At 40.9% G+C, this 20135-nt stretch overlaps 1 protein-coding gene across 1 annotated transcript in view; it reads right to left on the bottom strand.

The window, feature by feature from the left end:
* LOC108901176 (protein ELFN1) overlaps positions 1-18181 on the bottom strand; it is a 103918-nt gene extending 85737 nt beyond the window's left edge. The window contains exon 1 of the mRNA XM_018702596.2: positions 17474-18181. The gene's annotated coding sequence lies outside the window, so the exon portion shown is untranslated. The remainder of the gene's footprint in view (positions 1-17473) is intronic.
* Between the last annotated feature and the right edge of the window lie 1954 nt (positions 18182-20135).

Genomic DNA, 20135 nt, shown 5'->3' with positions numbered 1-20135 from the left:
ATCAGGGCCACTGATAATAATTAGCAATAATGTGATACTCAGTTTATCCCTCTAGGGAGTTTCTCTTTTCGGTTTGCCCTCCAGCTACAGAGCAGTAGCCTCATTTAGAGCTGATAGGAAGTCGGTACCTTGCTCAAGGACGCTTCAGCAGCCTAGATGCTCCCGGTCAAGTCATGCCATTTCTCTAGCAGCCAGGTGACAGACAAAGCAGGAAGACAGGCGCAGTAATCAACTAGTGACAAGCAGCAGATGGCCTAGGATGACCTGTTCAGGGGTATCTGCTCCGGAAAGCCAGCCGCAGGGGGAGGCATTAGAGGACTGATCGAGTGTGAACTTAACAGGTTGAGAAAACAGGTCAGTTTACAGGAAATGGCTGACCTTTCCAAAGTGATGCACATACAAGCTGATGTGGAAAAGATGAGCATTAACAGTCACAGATTTGTCTCTGGTTTCCCTCAGAGCCCCGCACAGTGGTGGAATAATAACTGCGGACATTCACACAAGTGGTACACTTGTGAGGTTTCTGGATAATCCAGCAAATTAAATACCCCAGATCTCAGTACTTTTATCACACTGATATAAAAAGCCTACTCAGTGACTTGCAGTATGGCCCACAATAGCCTACTACACCCAAAGATACTCCTTCTACTACTCCCAGCTTTCATTTAAGTAAAGAATCATCTTTACCCTTGTCCCCAAAATATAATAAGTGAATTAGAATATAATTATTTTCACAATGATGGATGGACAATGAAGATGAGTGATTAATGACTGGTTTATTTTAAAAAAAAATGAAGAAATAACCTAATTTACGGTCATGTTACTGCATCAATAGACCAGCATGCTCATTTTAAACATTTTGTGCGCGTAAATGCTGTTTGTATCTCAGTACTGTGTATTGTGAATGTGTGTTTTGAAAGTTTAAGCTTTTTTTAAGTCCCTTGGAGAAAATCTGAATGCCTCTGTGGCTTATTGGACCCTGTTAACATCATTATTCACCACAATGCCCCAGGTTCAACAGTACACTCAGATATTATTGCGTGTCTCAAGGTTTTGGGAGCATCAAGTCTTTGAGCTGAGCAGAAAACATGTCCAAACAAATAGTAACCATTTCTGTGAAATTTGAACATGGCACGAGAGAGTTGGTTGTTATATGAATACAAAGCACGAGTTGCACTCATATTAAAAAAGAGTATATTTTGCTATTTTTTCTATTTTTTACAATGAACTGTTGCTATACTGCCTGGCAGTGCCAGCTCACAGTTTCCTTGGTGGCATTTTTTTAAAAGACAAATTTTAAACAAGCTGTAGTAGTAGTTCTCTTCCCCACTCTAGGACTCTTGCAAGCTATTTTGAGTTAAGTTGCAGTTAGCTCCTAACACAAAACATTGTATAGATATTCTACTGAATGCTGCTTAAATTTGATTTATGGTCACCCCCTTTCATACTGCTCAGAAAATAATTTTAAACGGGAAGGAAGGAAGAATTCCAGGGAAAATGCCATTAGTCAAGCCCAAATCCTCCATAAAACAGCTACCATCTGACTCCCAGCCATGCTGAAGCATGGAGCCACCAATGCAGGAAAATGCTCTCCTTCTGTGGATGCTTTTGCAAATTTGAAAGTAAATATGTGACAGATTCTCATTCTTCTGGGCAAACAAATTTAAAAAATTGGAAACACTGTGACATTTTTCCAAAGACATCCACCAAAATCAGATCCTCAGTAAAGCTGAGGCAAGAAATAGACACAGCGATCTAGCCGAATTTATTTTCCTTGAATCAACAAGTTTAAAACAGAATTTTTGAGAGTGTCTGAGTCACATCATCATCATCTAAACTTTTCCCATAGTTCATTAATTTGTTCAACACATACAGTATTTAGCTGGGCTCAGTCAATTCTTGTGGATGTTTTCCAGACTTGAATTTAGTAGCCTTGCCAGCCTTTTGCAACACCACTGTGGCTTATTTAGTCTGACTATAGAGAAAGCCCCAGACGCTAATTAAAGTGGGCTATAGTATGTTTGTGCAATAATATGCATATATGGTTCTACTTTATATACTGTGCAGAAAGGCTCTGGCTGCCAAATCGCTATAAATAGAGGCTAGATGTGGGCAACAGACGTGGTAAATACACTGCGTACACAGACTCATCAAAAAGTCCTGAATCCACAGTTGACCTCACTTTCTGTTCCATTTTATCATCCTCTGAACACAAAATGATCATGTCACTCAAATCAAAGAGTCCAGTGTTTTGCAGTACTGGGCCAAAGTATAAGGAGCCCTAGTTGGCTTCTGATTGGCTCCTGGCCCACAGATACACAGCTGCTGGCTGCACACATCAAAGGGCTTTGAGGATGGAAAGGAGAGGAGCCAAATATTCCGACAGTCACTCAGTTCTAATTGTAGAAAACGTGGACAGACGGACAGTACTCAACTGTTTAGCCATTATAGAGAGCTCCATTCACACACACAGAGCACATGAGCACACACAAACAACCACACATACACACAGCAAAACACAATCATATGCAAGCAAACATATCTACACATGCACATGCCTCCCTAAGGACCTCATTACTGTGATTGGCTTCAGGACCTTTTGCTGATCAGGACACTCTTTTATGTTGCATTTGCATCTTAAGTATATAAAGTGCCTTAAACATGTGTGTGTGTGTGTGTGTGTGTGCGCAGTGTGGGCACGTATGTGTTCGTGTGCGTGAGTGGTTTTGTTAAGACTTATAGAGCAGCAGAAGGCCAATAGAGAGAGAGGAGAACAGAGGAGAACAGGAGGAAGAGAAAGGAGGGGTGAGGCCATGCATGGTCAGAGAGGGCAGACGTGAGCTAAATAGCTGAGTTGGCAACTGTAGAGCAGTGAGGGAAGAGAAGGGTGGGTGAGTCACACTGCTGTGTGATGAGGTACAGTGTAAGGACAGTAGACTTTTTCTGTTTCTTCCTGTGGGGATATGTTCTCTGTGGCTGGAAACAGTGAGCTGTATGTCTGCATGGTGCTTTGTCTCATCTGTTTTCTACTGTTTTTCCTGTTGTGATGGTTTTATTGTCTGTAAACTGTGGTGCCATTTTGGCCAGGAAAAAGAGCCCAATCTCAAGAGACTGATCTGATACAATAAAAATTAAATCAAATAGAAAATATCACATGGACAGAAGTATATGGACATACAGCCTCCAGTCTCCTGGAAAAGGCTTTCTACGACAGTTTGGATGCTGGCTGCAGGGATTTGCTCCCATTCAGCCACAAGAGCATCAGTGAGGTTGGCCACTGATGTGTAGCGATAAGGCCTGGCACACAGTTGGCAAAGGATTAGGTTTGCATTTTCACAAGTCTATCTCAAGCATCTCCCATTGCATGTTCCTCTTGTTCATTCTGGCCAAAAACAGATCCTTCCTAATGCAATTCTATTATAAGAGAGAAAATCCTGAGAGTCCTGTTTCTGTGTAAATATAAAGCTTCAGCAGTCTGAATCTTCCAAAGCTACAGTCTTGTTAGTATGAAACTCCCCTTTTTGTGTCTCCAGGCAGTGTTTCCTGAGCTTTGGTGGAGGAATAGTAACAAAGACAAAATTTGGTGCTGAAACTTACTGAAAATAGCTACTTGGTTTGTCTAACCGACACTGATAAAGTCTCATATCAGCTCATATTAGGGATCTCTTCTTGGCCAATGCAGACAGAAGGAACGATTACATCGACCAAAAATGATTTCATTGTACACAGAGATATGTGACTATGGTTTTAGGACAGACTTAAAAAGAATATGAAACTAGTTTTCCACAACAAACTAGGCAAACTGTGATTTGAAGAAGGAAAGCACCTTTCTACAACTACTGTTGTCTTAAATATCACTGTATGCAAAAGCATTAAGATGTCCCTTAACTGGAGGTAGGTGACCTTGTCCAAACTAGGGCTGCAACCATTAATCAGTGAATCATTCTGTAATCATTTTTGCAGTCAAATTATAATTTTAGTCTTTTTTTCATTTGTTGGTTCAATCTTCTTCTTTACTAAATATGATGAGTAAACTGAGTATCTGGATTTGGACCCTTCATAAGACAAGGCAGGACATCATATTGAGTATTTTTCACTGTTTTCTGACATTTTATAGACGTGTTGATTGATTGAGAAAATAGATGCTAGCTGCAGTCGAAGCTCAAAACAGCAAACACCAAAACAGGAAAGTTTCTGATTCAGTATATTCAATATCATAGGTAATAATATTCAGAGTTTCACAGAAAGACCCTCTTCTTTCAGCTCTTGTTATCTAGAGAGGGGATAAGGAGGAGCCTTGTATCTACTTTCATGTGTGAGTATATAAACATACCTGTCCAGATACTTTTGGCCAGTTAGTGTATCAGTAGTCAGTGAGAGTGCAGGGATTTGAAAGCAGCAATTTTGTTCAGAGAATCAGAACTGTGTGTAAATGTGTGGCATGTGTGTGTTTGTGTGTGTGTGCGTGTGGTACAGAAACATCATAATGGTGCATCCAATTTTGTGTGACATGCATACAGACACAGACACACAACAGATACAACCTCCCGTGTGTGATATTTTGAGTTTACACGTCTCAATGTGTCCTTGACTGAGCTCGCTCTGAGTGACGCACAAAGAAGCTCTGCGCTCTGTAAAGTCCCCAGCACTCACATCTCTCCCTCTCTTTCTCTCTTCTCTCTCTGTCTCTCGCCCGAACACCCCACCCAGCAATCCGGTCTTGATTCTAAGGGACATATCTGGGATTTAATACAATTTGTAGGGGAAGGAGGCAGAGAGGGATGAATGATATATTGACTTCTATATAAAAGCAAGGCTGGGGTGGTAATCTCATTTCAGGATGCTGTGATGAGATTTTGGCCTGTTTTCTCTCCAAGATGATGTGACTTTGGTCCTGACATCATCATGCTGGTGCGTGTCTGTGTGTGTGAGTGTGTGTGAGTGCTTCATGATATGCTACTCTGATTTTATCTGGAAGCTGAGCTAAAATTGCATCTTTGTATTTTTGTGAGCATGGTGGAAAATACAATCAAAGTATTATTTTTGCTCTCTAAAGTTACTCTTGGCTATCATAAATTCTTATATTTGAGGGGGTTTAGAAATAAAAGCACCAGTAAAGCACTGCTGGTTCTTAAGATGGTGAAATACTCTACCTTTTAAAACAAGCCTGCTCTCCTTGCTTATGTAAGAAATATTCATGAGGAAGGCAGCATCAACACAGAAGGTATGAAGGCAGAACAAAAGGTCAGGCAGTGGTTGACCAACATTAACTGCACATTCACGCTCTCAGAGCAGATTCTTGGTCTAACTTATATGAAAATGTGTTGATTGATGTTTTAAGCCTCCCTCCAATTAAGAAAATTACTGTTCATATTCAAGTCACATGTTATGTTTTAAAACTCCTTTGTTTTCATGTGATTCTGAATGGACGCCAACTTTCCATTCAGCTACCAGTTCCGCTCCTCTCGTTCAAGAACAGGCGTACTGTGTGACAGTGCACTGTACACCAGCCAGTGTCGCTAAGCAACAAGTTACTGTATTCATTAGTGTTTTGTGCAACACTTGAAGTTTTTTGGGTTATGTATATAGCACTCTCAGTAACATCCCTACATCCTTTCTCATGTTATTTATTAACATGTTACCTCTTGCTTCTTTTGTTAAATGTTAGCCTATTTAGTGTTGCTATTTGCTATTTTTAATTTAAAGCACACTGTCTTTATTTGCCGTTAAATGTGCTATGTAAATAACTTGCCGGTATGTCTACCTTCTTTTGAACAACAAAACTTTATTTAAAAATTTAAATTTAAAAAAAAAAAAATCAGCACATCTTGGAAAGACTATTTTGTCGGCTGCTCTTTCCAAGGTCAAGAATGAACTTTCAGTCTTAAAATGATCTCACATTCCTTTCCTGATAGATTTGATAACTTATGGGCTTGACTTTGCAGAAAAGACAAGTCAGACTTGCAACATCTTGGCACCTAATAATTTGGACTTTGTACTCCCAGTGAAGTGGCAGAGAAAAAAAGAATTTACAGAAAATGGGAACATGTCACAGTGTTATTCAGTCTAGTAGAACTGATATAAGTAGGCTTTCAGGTATTACATGCTTATTGTAGCTTGCCGCTCACAAATGATCATTTAAAAAAAGGTCAAACTAAAAACTACAAACTAAAAAAATTGTAAAAAATGTGGGCCTTGGTAAGTTTCTCTGTATCACTGAGTAGAGCAATACATGCCGTAGATCTGGATTACTAGAACAGTCCTGAGCGGTTGACAGCGCTGCTTGTTTGTCATTACCCAGGATTCTCAGGGTTGTCATGGTAATGCATGTCTGTGGGAGATCTAAGGGGGATAGAGAAATAAGGATGGGAGTACATCTAACATTGAGCTATTGTGATACATTTAGAAACTCTTTGCCTTTGCCTTGCCTAAGTTCTTTTCATTTTGTTCCCACCTTCAAAAGATGTTGTGTAATCTGCAGAGTATTTCATTTCTGCAGTCTTAACAAATGTGTGCTGCTACACTGGATGCCTACTTTAGCTGCAATTTTAATTATCAATAGAAACATTTTTTTTTTCATTTTTGCTTTTTCAAATTTTTGACAAAATCTCATTTCTATTTATGTCCAAAAACTAATTTTACAAGTACAGAAACTGTCGAGTGTGTAGAATGAAAATAAACAGATTCAAAGGTATTTGTCCAGAATGTTAAAAGGAATAGTTCAACATCTTATTGACCCATTAAATGGAAAACAGTTTTACCAGGCTCTGTTTAAAGGTAACTACTGTGTGTGTAAAAGTGTAAAACTGACTTGTGAAACTTTTAACTCTTAATACTGGAGTGTTGTTGTTACTTAGGCTACTGCACTCAGCCAAGAAAGTCTGACATATAACACTCTGTACAACCACAACAGTTGTAATTTTTCGCTTTGGTTTCTGTACAACAACAAAGATATGACACTTTACTCAGCGGGCTTCAGATTTTGTTGCCTTTGCAAACGGCACCTGCCTTTGCAAACGGCACCTGCTGTTTGCAAAGGCAACAAGTCTTAATGTTAAGTTAAGCTAACGAGTTGGGTGTAGCTTCATGTTTACTGTACAGACACAGTCTTCTCGTGTAACTCTCACTGAGAAAAAACTGTTTCCCAAAATGTCAAGAATGGTGGCCTTTATATTCCTGATGTGAGATTTGCTCTTTTTAAAAAGCATGGTTTCAGCTTCTCCAATGTGAGGATTTGCTGCTTTTCTCTGTTTAATTTCATTGTATATTCAATAGATTTGTTTATTGGACTGTTGAATAGACCAAACAAGATGTTTGAAGATGTTACTTTGGGCTCTGAGAAAAAAAATTATGGAGATTTTTTTTTTCTTTTTTCAAGCATTTTCTGATGTTTTATAAACCAAACACTTAATTAATCAATCGAGAACATAACTGACAGATTCATTGATAAAGAAATCTTTAGTGGCAGTCCTCGTCTGGATAGCTGCTGTTCTGGTGCTCACAGCTCCGAACAGCATGTTTTTATCTCCTCAGATGAGCTGAAATTAAGGCGTAAATTCTTAAGGTTTTGTGTGAAACTCTCCAAACAAAACCAGTCTGAAAATACTTGAAGACAACATGTCACATCACAACACAAAGCCTGAGAGACAAAAAAGTGACAGTGACAAAGGGAGAAAATGATAGGCTGACTACAGGCAACCATTATAAAATCATATACACCTAATATTGCTTTCACTCACACATTTAACATCCTGCATATGCCTCAACACACACACACACAGAAATACAGAGCATGTCACACTTCCAACACCTAGAGTACATACTGCCAACGGCTGTCAGATATGTATGCCGTTCCTTTCTTGTTTCCTTTTCTTTTTGCTGGTTCTTCTCTCAGATACATGCTCATACTGTATGCTCTCTCTCTCTCTCTCTCTCTCTCTCTCTCTCTCTCTCTCTCACACACACACACACACACACACACACACACACAGATTTAAGTACGTCTGTAACTTGGCTACAAAAACTGGATAAAATACACAGCGCTCTGGGAAATTAAAGGATTATACAAGGAGAGATATTTAGTTTGTCTCCATACACACACTCACACACTCACACACACAGATTATATTCACAAATTGACATAAACATATACATACAATACACACTTAACCTCTGACCTCCCTCAAACACATAAAAACAAGATGTCCACCCACTCATACACTCACATAATGATTCACACAAAACAGACGTATTCACAGACACACAAACACACACTCCCCACCCCAAACATACACATGCACACTTGGCTGCTAAGCACTGGTATTTCCCCCTGGTGTTACTGAGTGCTAATTGACAAAAGGTTTGTATGGTTTAGCCCCTGTTGTGATTGCCAATTGGCTGATTTCACAAAGCTTGTGAATATAACTGGGGTGCTAAACTGAACAAAAAACAGGGGAAAAAATCTGATACAGAAACTGCATAGAACAAAACATCAATGATGTGGAAACACTGGCAATGTTTAGTCAGAGAACCTGAAAAAACCATGCAGCAGTAAGAATTAGTCAATATCTCATTACCATTAAATATCAGCATCACCATGCATCAGCTTTTACACTCTTATGTTTATAAACTGCAGGTGCTATTTTTGCATTAAAATGCACTACATCTCTACATTTTATGAATTCAAATAATTGTTGTTTAATGCCCCAAAAGTCTTTTTTATCTTAAATGGATGGGAAGTGTTTGTGAACTGCCATCAGGTCTCCCCACAGATGTTCTATGGGGTTTAAGACTGAGCATGGTCGGGCCTCTCAAGGACAGTCAGAGACTTGTTCCAAAGCCACTTCAGCTGCTTGTTTCAAGTCATTGTTGTGGTGAACCATCATTCCAGTGTCAAGTCAAATGCACTGCGGAGCAAGTTTTCTTCAAGAACTTCTCTGTATGTGGCTGCATGCATCCTTCCCTCAGTTCTGACCAGCCCCCTGTCCCTGCCACTGAGAATCACCCCCATAGCATGATGCTGCCAACACCATGCTTCACCATAGGAATGGTATCAAGTGTGAAGTGATGAGCAGTGCCTGGTGTTCACCAGATATTGAGCTTAGAGTTCAAAGGGTTCGGTTTTTGTCTCATCAGTACAGACCATCTTTTCCCTCATGTTCTCAGAGTCCTTTAAAATGGCTTTTGTCTAACTCTAAATGGGCTCTCATATGCCCTTTACTTAAAGTGACTTCTGTGTTGCCACTCTACCATAAAGGTCTGATTGATTGAGTGCTGCTGAGATAGTTTTCCTCCCAGTAGGCTTTTCCTTCTCTGTAGACGACTTCTAAAGGTCTGCTAGAGTGACTGTTGGGTTCTTCGTCACCTTCCTGACCAAGGCCTTTCTTGTCTGGTTACTCAGTTTGGCCGGATGGCCAACTCTAAGAAGAGTCCTGGTGGTTCCAAACTTCTTCCATTTCACAATTATTGTGGCCAGTGTGCTCCTAGGAAAATCAAAGCTTTTAAAATGCCCTTGCTCTGATTTATGCTTCACCACATGTCTATTTCTATCTTCCTGAAAATTGTTCTTGAAACTAAACTACCACTAGAAACTACAGTCACATACCTTGTATGCACACACATATGTGGCCCATAAACTTGATTATGATTCTATACAGTTGAGGTACTTGCCCTGCATGTTTCTAAAAAGGGGCTTTATACGGCTCAGTAATGGACACAAAATATTTGTGCGATTAAGATTGCGATGTACAGTAGATACTATCATCTTAAAGACATTAAACTATGACTCAGGTTGTTTTCTTTTTCATGACAAGATTATGTGCTGCCCTTCATCTTAACTGGTTTGTAAGTAAATGTCACTGTTTGGCGAACGTCACTGCTAAAGTTAGACTGCACTGAGACCAACAGTAGCTCTTCATCATGAATCAATTCATTTCAATTTAACTACCGTCGTGGCACAGTTGGAGCAACGGCACAGTTGACCTTGCCTCAACTTTCAGACTTGATGATTTGAAATGTCATGATCAGTGACACACGCCTGAGCCACTTTTCAAACTGGACTGCACAAGCTATTTCACACAGTAATACAAACGTAACATAGAAACACTCAAATAATAGATCAGTTTCACATACATCTGAAGTTTTCTGCCGCTGACATAAATATGGTAGCTAAGGAGGTAGATTCTCTTTTTAAATTTCCTCTCAAAGTTTGTTCCATTTTTTATGTGATAACATTTTTGGGGGAGATTTTTCCTTGTCTTCTTAGAAAGCCTGGGCTCAGAGCCGTTGCTGTTGTGGGCCTGTAAAGCCCATTGAGACACTGAATAAGATATTGGACTATACAAACAAACTTGACATGACGTGACTTGACAGACTGAAACCACAAAAAATATGATTTTTCTCTTTGTAGATGCCCACTTCACACATGTACCACAAATGCACATAAGCACTTTCTTCAGTCCCTCAGTGATTCCTTTTGATCTTCTACCATAACACAAAGAAAAAGAAAGAAAGATCTTACTTGCCAACCATACTCAGGTTTTAATGTTGTCCTAATAATTGCAGTTTCCTATAAATTGCCCATTATTACTTGTTCACCCCCTTAGTTTCTGTCACATCTGTCAAGCTTTGCAATCTCGCACAGTACGTATGCATTTTACAGTGATAACGGGCAGATTTAGCATCAAACTATTTGTAACTCTTGAAATAATTGGTTCTTGGTTTCAGACAGGGATAGACTACTGAAATGACAACTGGGAGACAACAAGGGGATTTTATCAGATGCAGCTAACTAATTAAGCCAATGTTAGCAGTTGGTTGAAAACAGTCTGGCTGACTTTTTAATGTTTTTAAATGGACCCTATAAAGAGCTCTTAAATACACACCTGATGGCTACAATAAATGATAATGTACTAAAATGTTCCAGGCAAAAGTCAGCATCCTCACAAGTTTATGAGCTATGTAAAAGTAGACATGGAAATAAAGAAACAGCATTGTTCTTGTATTGCTCTGTAAAGGCCAATCAGACATCTTAATGTCAATCATCTCGACTCCAAGCAATCACTGATGATGAGTAAAATCTGACTGCTGTCTCAATCTAAGATAAAGACAGCCAAGACAACTAACATTTATGCTTCATCATCTGTATTTTCAAATAATGTGTTTCACTTTTAACAGAGAAAAGGCCGAGGATGCGACCTAACCAGTGTGTACGGTAAACTCAACACTGTCAAAGATAAGGAGTTTGGCTGTTGTCGTTGGAGTTTAACCTTCCCTGAATCCAAGAGCAGGACAGAGACACTAAGTTTAATTTAAACTGTGATAGCATTCTGTACTAGCCTCCATACTGTGGGGACATACCACACTATAACTTGTAACCTCATAACCTCGCTAGTTAGCGGGGACTTGCTAATGTTTGTAGCATACGTTACAGCATGCACACTGTTCAATCCGCTCCTTACATTTTTGGTCTTCCATTATTTGCTTTGAAAAGCCAAAAAAAAAACAAAAAAACACAATCCTTCAAACTCTTTGAATGCAGAGCAATACTTTTACAATAGCCCCATGCACTTTGTTTCAACATGCAGAGGAATTCAACTCCCACACCAAAATAGCAGTTGCTAAGCTATACTTAAGCAGTTGTTGTTGGGGAGGAGGTTAGCTAATGGTCTATTGCCATTTCCGAATGTCTAGCAAAACATATTACATTAAAAACTGGGTCTCTAGTGCTAAAACAGCATATAGCACAAGAAGAAAATCTGTATATTTTTTTACATCTTGTTTCTACAAAGAGCAATAGATTATCAGCTGGTTGTAAAAGGAGCTTCTGGGTATGAAATGGACCCACTAATGGTTTTTCAAGCAGGGAGTAAAAACAGTTTAGGATTCAAACGGTCCCTCAAATATGAAAGTTATCTGTTAGCTAACAGAGAATCATCTTCGCCCCTTCTCTTCTATCATCGTCTCTGTTGGAGCTGCTCTCAGGATATTTCAAGCAACAGGAAGGGGATACAAATGATGCCCAAACCCTAGAGAAATTTGTCACCAGAGAAGAGAGAAAACAGAGAGATGCCTGAAAGATAAGAGAGGAACGACAAATCAAAAAACAATCTCTCTGTTGCTCTCCTGATTCCGATATCTTGGGGCTCTGAACAGCAGATCTTTGTTGGGAAATGGAGGGAGAGCTGATGTGCTGCTCAGTGAGGGGAGGTAATACCATTTCAATAGTCCAGTCTCTAGTAGTTAATGGGACAGCCAGCGAGATTTCTCCTCTTGGCCCTGAAGAGCACCTCAGAACAGGACATCAGAGGGTTTTTCAAGTCTCTGCCAGGCCACAGTGTCTCAAAACTACCTTTGCCACAGAGACGGTGCTGTCTGCAGAACAGAGGGCAGAGGTAATGAAACAGAATTGAGACGAACAGGCTGGGAAGAAAACACATCTATTGAACACTTTCTCATCCCACCCTTTGTTATTTTTTTCCTCTGCCTTTTCATTTCACCCTATGGCATCCCTATCCCTCTCTCCATCTCTCTTTTCTCTCTCTATCACCTCTCGCCCTTTTCACCTTCCCTCTTCCCCTTGCTCTTTCTTCCTCTCCCTCTGCCTCTTTCAGCATACACACCACGATCTCTCCTTGATTTCCAGAGAGGGCTGGTATAGCAGCAGCCGGCATACAAACTAGCTGACTCAATACACACACACACACATATACACACACAGTCTGCATGAATAGGGTGTGTGCATTGTGGCAGTATGGAAAGATGGAGGCATAGATGGAAAGAGATGAGAGGAAAAAGGGGGAGGAGGGAAAGGTGTATGGGGAGGGGATATAGAGAGAAAAAGAGAAGGTGTGGGACCTTCGCTGGAGAGTTTAGGCAGGGATTAGCTCCAGTTCTGGTGTGCTGGCATCAGCAAGACATGCGTCAGCATACATTAGGCAGCTCATTCATCATTCACGCTATGAACATGAGGTATGAGGTCACCGTTAGGTTGTCTCATCGTTTCAAAACGTAACACTCTGGTTAATGAAACCGACTCTCGGGGATTCTTAAACTACAGCTTGAGACTCAAAACCATTCTAGTTTTTAGGATTCCCAGGCGAAAAGAGAACAAAATTTGACGAGCCTGGAGCCAAAAAGGTTTAGGCACCATGTCAGCACAGGGAATGAGGTAAAATTCCAGATTATGGAAGCATTGATCTGTGCGCATAAATTACCTACATGTATATCTGGACTATCTTAAATGGTCAGTCCAGCCACATATAAAAGAAAATATATGTTTTCACTTACCTCTTATAGTGTCCATATAGTTTGGAAGGTTTTGAGGTCTATGTTTAGGACTTCTGCGACCACTGTAATATGATGAATGGAACTTCTCTTAACTGGAACTACTTTCTTCTGACAGGGAGACTTTTTTTTGCTTTTTGTGAAAAGAGATGTTACTGTTGAATTTTTAAATGTGATTTTTCAGTGCTCTGCACACCACAAACTATATTCACTTATGTTGTATTGTGCTGCAGAACTCTTTTTTTTTGCTGCTGTTCTAGATATTTAGATATTTTTGAATTTTAATGTGTTCATCTCATGTAGACAGCTCCTGGGTTGTTTGTAAATTACTATTTAAGTTGTTTCTTGGGTAAAGTTTTTCATAGTACTGCATTAGAAATTTTATAAATTGCATGTCTGTGTAATTCTTACTGTGACTATGTACTTTGCTGCTTGTCTTCTGTTGTTGTCTGCGCTAAGAATGTTTTTACATATTTAGGTGAAATTTGTATTCCTGTACAGTTTGAGAACAGCAGAAAAAGCAGGCAAAGTACATGGCACACAGACAGATAAAATGCAGACCAGGAGTAACGGATAGTAAAGCACACCCCTCCCACTGCTTCACTATTTGCATACTGTGCGTGTGTGAGCGTGTGTGCGTGAGTTGCAACTTGTAACAATAACTTCCTAATTACAGTTCCCCAGTGCTAGTGCAATCTTCCTGAAATGCTAACTAGCCTCCTACAGGGAATATGGTGCATTATTAATCCATGTGTTTGCTTGAGCATGTGCATCCCATGCTGGGAAGTGTGAGTCTGCAGCGCACGTGTGTGTGTGTGTGTGTGTGTGTGTGTGTACACCCACATTTGTGCATGCACTTGTCTGTTTGCATGTCTCCAAACATCCTTCTTACCCTCTTATACAGATGCCTTGATCGCACTATATATGTGTATGTGTATGTTAGACTCATAATGTCATGTTAGGAGCATGGAGATGTGTTTGTGCATAAAAACACTTCACAGGATTATTTGTGCGTATGTGATTGGCTACTTTTCTCATGGCAAGTAGCCTAATCTAAGATTTGTTTACAACTTATTTGTATTCTGATTGTATTTCAGTAACAAAACAGAGAATGAATAAATGTAACAGTAGACAATTTCTGAACAATAGCACAGCAAAAAAATATATCTTCACATTCAGACCCAGTCAGCAGGGAGGTGCCATGTTAACTATGCATGCAGATTTGCTTCCACACCATGGGGTATTCCCTCTCAACAAAGATCAACATTATGACAAGAGATACTGCTGCCTCTCTGTGCACCGACATGCTTAATATGGGGAGCTAGTTTCTGTTGAAATATGGATGGCTTTGACAAATAACAACTGACTGGTTGATTCTGAAATTTAGCCTGGGATTTCAACAGATACGTGCTCCATGTCGCTTCCTTGCAGTGGCAGCTAAAGGGGTGAAAAATGCAGTAAATGGATGGGAGAGCGAAGAGGGATCTCCCATTATGCAGCAGTGTTTCTTTAGAATTCCTGGAGAACTTGCCCCACAGTGATGCCTCTAGGTACTTAGATTGTACCATGGATGGATAGCTCACTCCTGAGTCTACAGTAAATGATACAGAGAAGAAAGAAAAAACCCTTCTGCTTTAACTGAAGGTTCAGAGCAACAACCTGGTACAATGACAAGACAGCACAGACATTAAACCCATCACATTTCATTCATTTTGTACTTGCAGACACTCTGGCAGTTCCTCTCTACTAAAGTTGTCACTTTTCATTAGAGCTGATTTTTAATGTTGCCACCTGCCTTATTACAGATGTAACCATTAGAGTTCCACCATTTTTGACATTTCTGCTGCTGCAGCACAAAAAGCTTTCACTGTGTAGCTACACTTGTAGAGAGAGGTTGCTTAGTTTTGTTTGGTAAAGTTTTTAGCTCTCAAAAATCAAACGCAGCAGTTTGGTAACCACAGGTTTTTAGGAACTCTTTTGTTGCAGTCAGAAGTGTCCTGCTCTTTCAACTCTGGAGACTCAAGAAGTGTGCTGCAGCACTGCAAGCACTGCAGTACTAATGCAGGATGAAAGCAAGATGAGCAACCTCTAAGATAGTTATCAATGAATTCCCAGGACAACTGAAGTCTTCACAGTGACTGATGATCTCAGGCCTTGACAAAAGCTGGCCAACCATTTCTCATACCCAAACACATAATGTCCTAAAATGAGTCTTTGAAGCTTGCTCTGTTTTACTGGCTCTACCTCATGTCTATTCATGGTGCTAGGAGTGGGACCCGTTTTCTCTCTCTCTCTTTCTATCAATCGTTCTGTCTTCCTCTTCTTTCCCTCTCTCCCTCTGTGGCACTCAGCCAACAATTGGAGTCAGTCAGTGGAAAAACTCTGTTAGTAGTCCATGCCCTATGGGACAAAGTGGCAACAACATCCGTTACAAGAGATAGTGGGGCAGTAGGCAGGAGGCACAGGGCACAGCAGCCAAAATTTAACTGGTTGAGCGACTTTGTGTCACACACATGCACTCACTGGGCTACTGTGTTTTAACTGCACATCAAGATGGTTTTAACAGGCCTGGACTTTGGCTGCATAGCCTCATATTAACTGGGTAATGCTTCTGCATTTATGCCAAAGTGGTGTTTGTGCTGCTTTACAGTACAGATGGGTGAAAAACCAACATAAAATTTCTTGGTAAAGCCTTGGGCCATCACCACATGCCTCCTAGCCTGGACTTTAGAAGTCTGCTCTACTGGAGGGAAGAGCACCATTTCTCCAAAGGATATTCCCTCATTTGTAGTTTTGATGATGGTGGTGAGGGGCGCCATCTAGTACGTCCATCTGAAATCTCCCATAGGTGTTTAATTAGGTTGAGATCTGGTGACTGTGAAAGCTATAGCATATGATTCACATCATTTTCATGCTCATTAAACCATCTAGTGACCCCTTGTGACCTATATAGAAGCATCTACATTCATTATCTTTCTCCACTCATTTATTCAGCTTTTTCCTTTACAGGGGCACTCCACCAATTTCACACACAAAGTTCAGTGTACTTGTAATGAGATGTACAGTTGTATAATGTTCTCTGTGGATCTGGAGGGAGCTTTCCAAAGTTTGAAAAAATAACCCTGATGATGTGTATTATGGGAACGGTAGAGCCCAGTGTTAGGGGGTTTCTGCTGTTTCAATTATAATATAATTCATTATGAAAATGGAAACTAGATCGCTGGAGTGCCCCTTTAATTTGTCACCTGTCTGCACATGGTTGTCTCTTGCATGCACAAGCACTCGTGGTGGAATGTTCTGCTCTTTGTGGGTCTGCGCGTCGAGACTGGCATCAGGAAAAACAGGCATGCTAAGACCTGTGCATAGTTCCACTGAGATCTATGGAGGGAATACATCTCTCTCCTGGCAGCTTAGAATATGTGTGATGTAGTTTTAGGCCCGACGCGTTAAAGTTTTTCCTTCCACAGACTTCTCAGATCTAAAATAAGACACCTGCTGACAAGAACATACAGATGAAACTACCATTTTAAAAGAGGAGTTCACGGGGTGTGTTTTTTTCACTGCCTGCAGCCTGGAGTGTGTGGAGCCGCTGTCCAGGGTGCTGAACCCTCAGCCTGCTGGATTGCGATGCGGGTATGAGGTTAAACCATGCCGGTCTCTCACTCTGGAGCTGCAGCCCGTCTCGGGACAAAACACTGGTTTGGTACTAAATGGCCAGTCTAAATGTTGACACGTTCCAGACATATCTTTAAAAGCTGAATAGACTCAGAGTTGAACAGTTACAGGCTGCAGACACTGGAGGAGCACGGGATATTCAAGCACCGCACACGTTCACCGGGAGCCAATAATGTGAATCCGAATCTATGTATCTGCGCCCGCATTATCAATGGATACACAGGGATGGAGATAAGACAAGCAAGGCTGCCTGAGAATAAGCCAACCAGCAAATTTGCCCCTCATTCATCACGACTGTACTCTCTCTTTCACACACACACACACACACACACTCACACTCACACACGGATGGGTTCAGTGTCGGTGATTTCAGAACCGCAGGAATGCCAGAGCTGTTGGCGTATTTCAAAGTTGCCTACGCAATGCGAGTCCAGCCATCACAAGGCAGGCACATGAAACGAAGCCAAAGCTCTGTGCGCAATCTACAGATGTTCGCCTGTGGTTTTCACTTTACCTGTTCCAGATGCCAACGTGGAAGAGGACGCCGCTTCGCCTCGCGGGTCTCTCCTCAGCAAAACGGTCCGCTCGTTGCCTCTGGTAGTATGTGTGGTTGTGTTGATATGCCTCTCTCTCTCTCTTTTTCTTTTCTTTTTTTAGTCTCTGTCTGTCACTGATTTGATCCCAGCTCGCTCCTGTCTCCTCTGCGGTCTCTGTGAAGAGCAGTGACCGGGAAGGGACTCGGTGCTCGCAGCAGCAGCAGCAGCAGCCAGTGTGGCGATTCACCCGCGTCAAGGTTTTGGGATGCAAAACGGCGCCTGATGTGATGTGCTGCCTCCTCGCCTCTGTCTCCCTCGTTCTCTGTCTCTCTCCTCTCAGTTTCTGCCTCTCACACTGCGTCAGGCTCCACTCCCCCCTCCTCTCTCTTTCTCTCTCTCTCTCCCTCTCTCTCCCTCTATTTGACAGTCTTTGACTCTCTCTCTCTCACACACACACACAGTGGAACAGACGGTGATTAATTCGCTGGAATTCAGTTTCTCTGCTCCCTCTCTTTCTCTTTCCTCCTCTTTCTATATGTGCTTCAATCAACCTCAATCCGTCGCTTCTCTTCTGAACTGAAGCGACCGCCAGCCAGCTGTTCCGGTGGAGGAGAGAGGGTTGCATTGCACTTCAAGCGCCGCAGACAGTCATTTAGATTAGATACTTTCCCATTTGGAGAGCGAGATAGCCTGATAAGTACTGTACTATCAAACCCAAACTGGGAAAGTTCTTGACGAAATTGTATGAAATTCAGGCTATTGGAGTATTGGAGAGAATGAAACAGCCATAGCCTACAGCCACAGCATTAGAGAAACGCTGTATTTTATTTTTTTATTTTTTTGGAGTGATGGGAATCCACATTTCTGGGCATTTCTCTGCACTCCAGCTGCTGGTGGATGCATCAGGTCTCTGCTCCTGGAGGCAGAGCTACAGTAGCTCACCAGAATGAACAGTCCAATGTTATTTGAGGTTGGCTGTTTGCCTAAATGCACTATGGGGCAACCTGATGTCCTGCCAGCAGACATGGTCAGATTAACTGCCTCTTTAGTAGAGGCACAGACAGGCACGCATGCACATACACATATATGGGCGTGGAGGAAGATAAATTTAAACTTGAAAGAGAAATGAGCATCAACCACATTATCAGTCCAACATGTACATGCTTTGTAGTAAAAAAAAAACATGTCTCCTGTTCAAAGTCCTGCAAATCCACAGTTGTATGTCCTCTGGCTTACATCATATGTCGCATTAGTGGATATAGAGACTATATATAAACTCTGTAATCTGCTGCTATATGGCTGTAGGTGATGGCTGACATTGGAGTGAACCATACCCTGGTGACCCTCATAATGCATGACTTAGTAATTAGGAATTAGGGGGATAAGAGGCAGATGAGGTCAGAGTGGGAACAAGGGAAGAAACATAACAGAGACATCGTAAATTCACAGAAATCCCTCCTGCTGTCTGTCTCTGTGGCTATACCCAGAGAGAATAGAATAGAATAGAATCAGGCACACCATGCTGAAGTATCCATGAATAACACTACATAATTTGCGTCTGTTCTGGGGGGGTGCTGACCTTTGACCTGACATCTGACCTGATGGATAATTTCTCCACAGGGGATGAATATATAAAGAATCTTCATATTATTATTGATAGAAATAAAAGTCAGATACCATTTTCTAATCTGTGGTGGTGCCATGGTGCTGTTACAGGAAGCACATCGTCACGACAGCCGGGACGTTGCTACTCCAGAGGACAGTGAGGCCTCAGTGAGGTATTTTATATGCTGATTGAAGTTTGTTTTCGTCTTTAATTTAATTTCACAAAATATGTTTTAAAGCAACATTATGTAACTATTATGTAACTATTTTACCAGAATCATTTGATGGCACACTGACTTGTAATAGGAGAATGGTGCTTCTGTCATTCCCACTCCACGCTCCAATCATCTGTTCTTGTACTTTGATAAGTCGTTTCGATCTCCCTCTAACTGAGCAATAGTCAGCAGTTTAAACTGCTGGAGTCAGGCCCAGTAAGTTCAAGAAAAATGGTGAACTGTAGATCAGTTAAAAAGACTTAGACATCATTAAAAATCAGCGTTCATCTCTGATATCCAGCAAGGAAAGTTTGAAAATATCAAGACTTATAAATAGCGTTTGGTGTTTGTTATAACGACTGCACTTCAGGCTCTTGAAGCTGCCATTCTGCCATGTTTCAGGTCATCCCCTTGGTTGCTGTTATGCCACTAAGAGGGTTGGGTGGGAGGTGTAATGATTCAGTCACTGCATCAATGCATTGATTATACATTATCCCAATTCAATACATACATCTATTAACAGACATAATCAATTCACAAGGCTCTTTTTAAAGCAATAGTCAGTATGAATACTCTTTTTAAAAATCAAACCATTCCATTTATTCACAGATGTTTTAGCATAATTACAATATTTTTTAAATGATAAAAACATTTATATGACCACCTCCTACCACAACACAGAGTTTTCATACTCACCTGATGATAACTGACTTATCACCATGACAACTGACCAAACAGCATCCATTTAAGAAGAGTGAGCTAAGGAGTAGAAAGCTCCAGAAAATGATGAAACACAAATTTTGAACTCTTACTTGAATGT

This window comes from Lates calcarifer, linkage group LG5, assembly GCF_001640805.2.
Source record: "Lates calcarifer isolate ASB-BC8 linkage group LG5, TLL_Latcal_v3, whole genome shotgun sequence".
Lineage (NCBI taxonomy): Eukaryota > Metazoa > Chordata > Actinopteri > Centropomidae > Lates > Lates calcarifer.
Note: the sequence above shows the minus strand (reverse complement) of the source record. Positions and strands in the feature narration are given on the sequence as shown.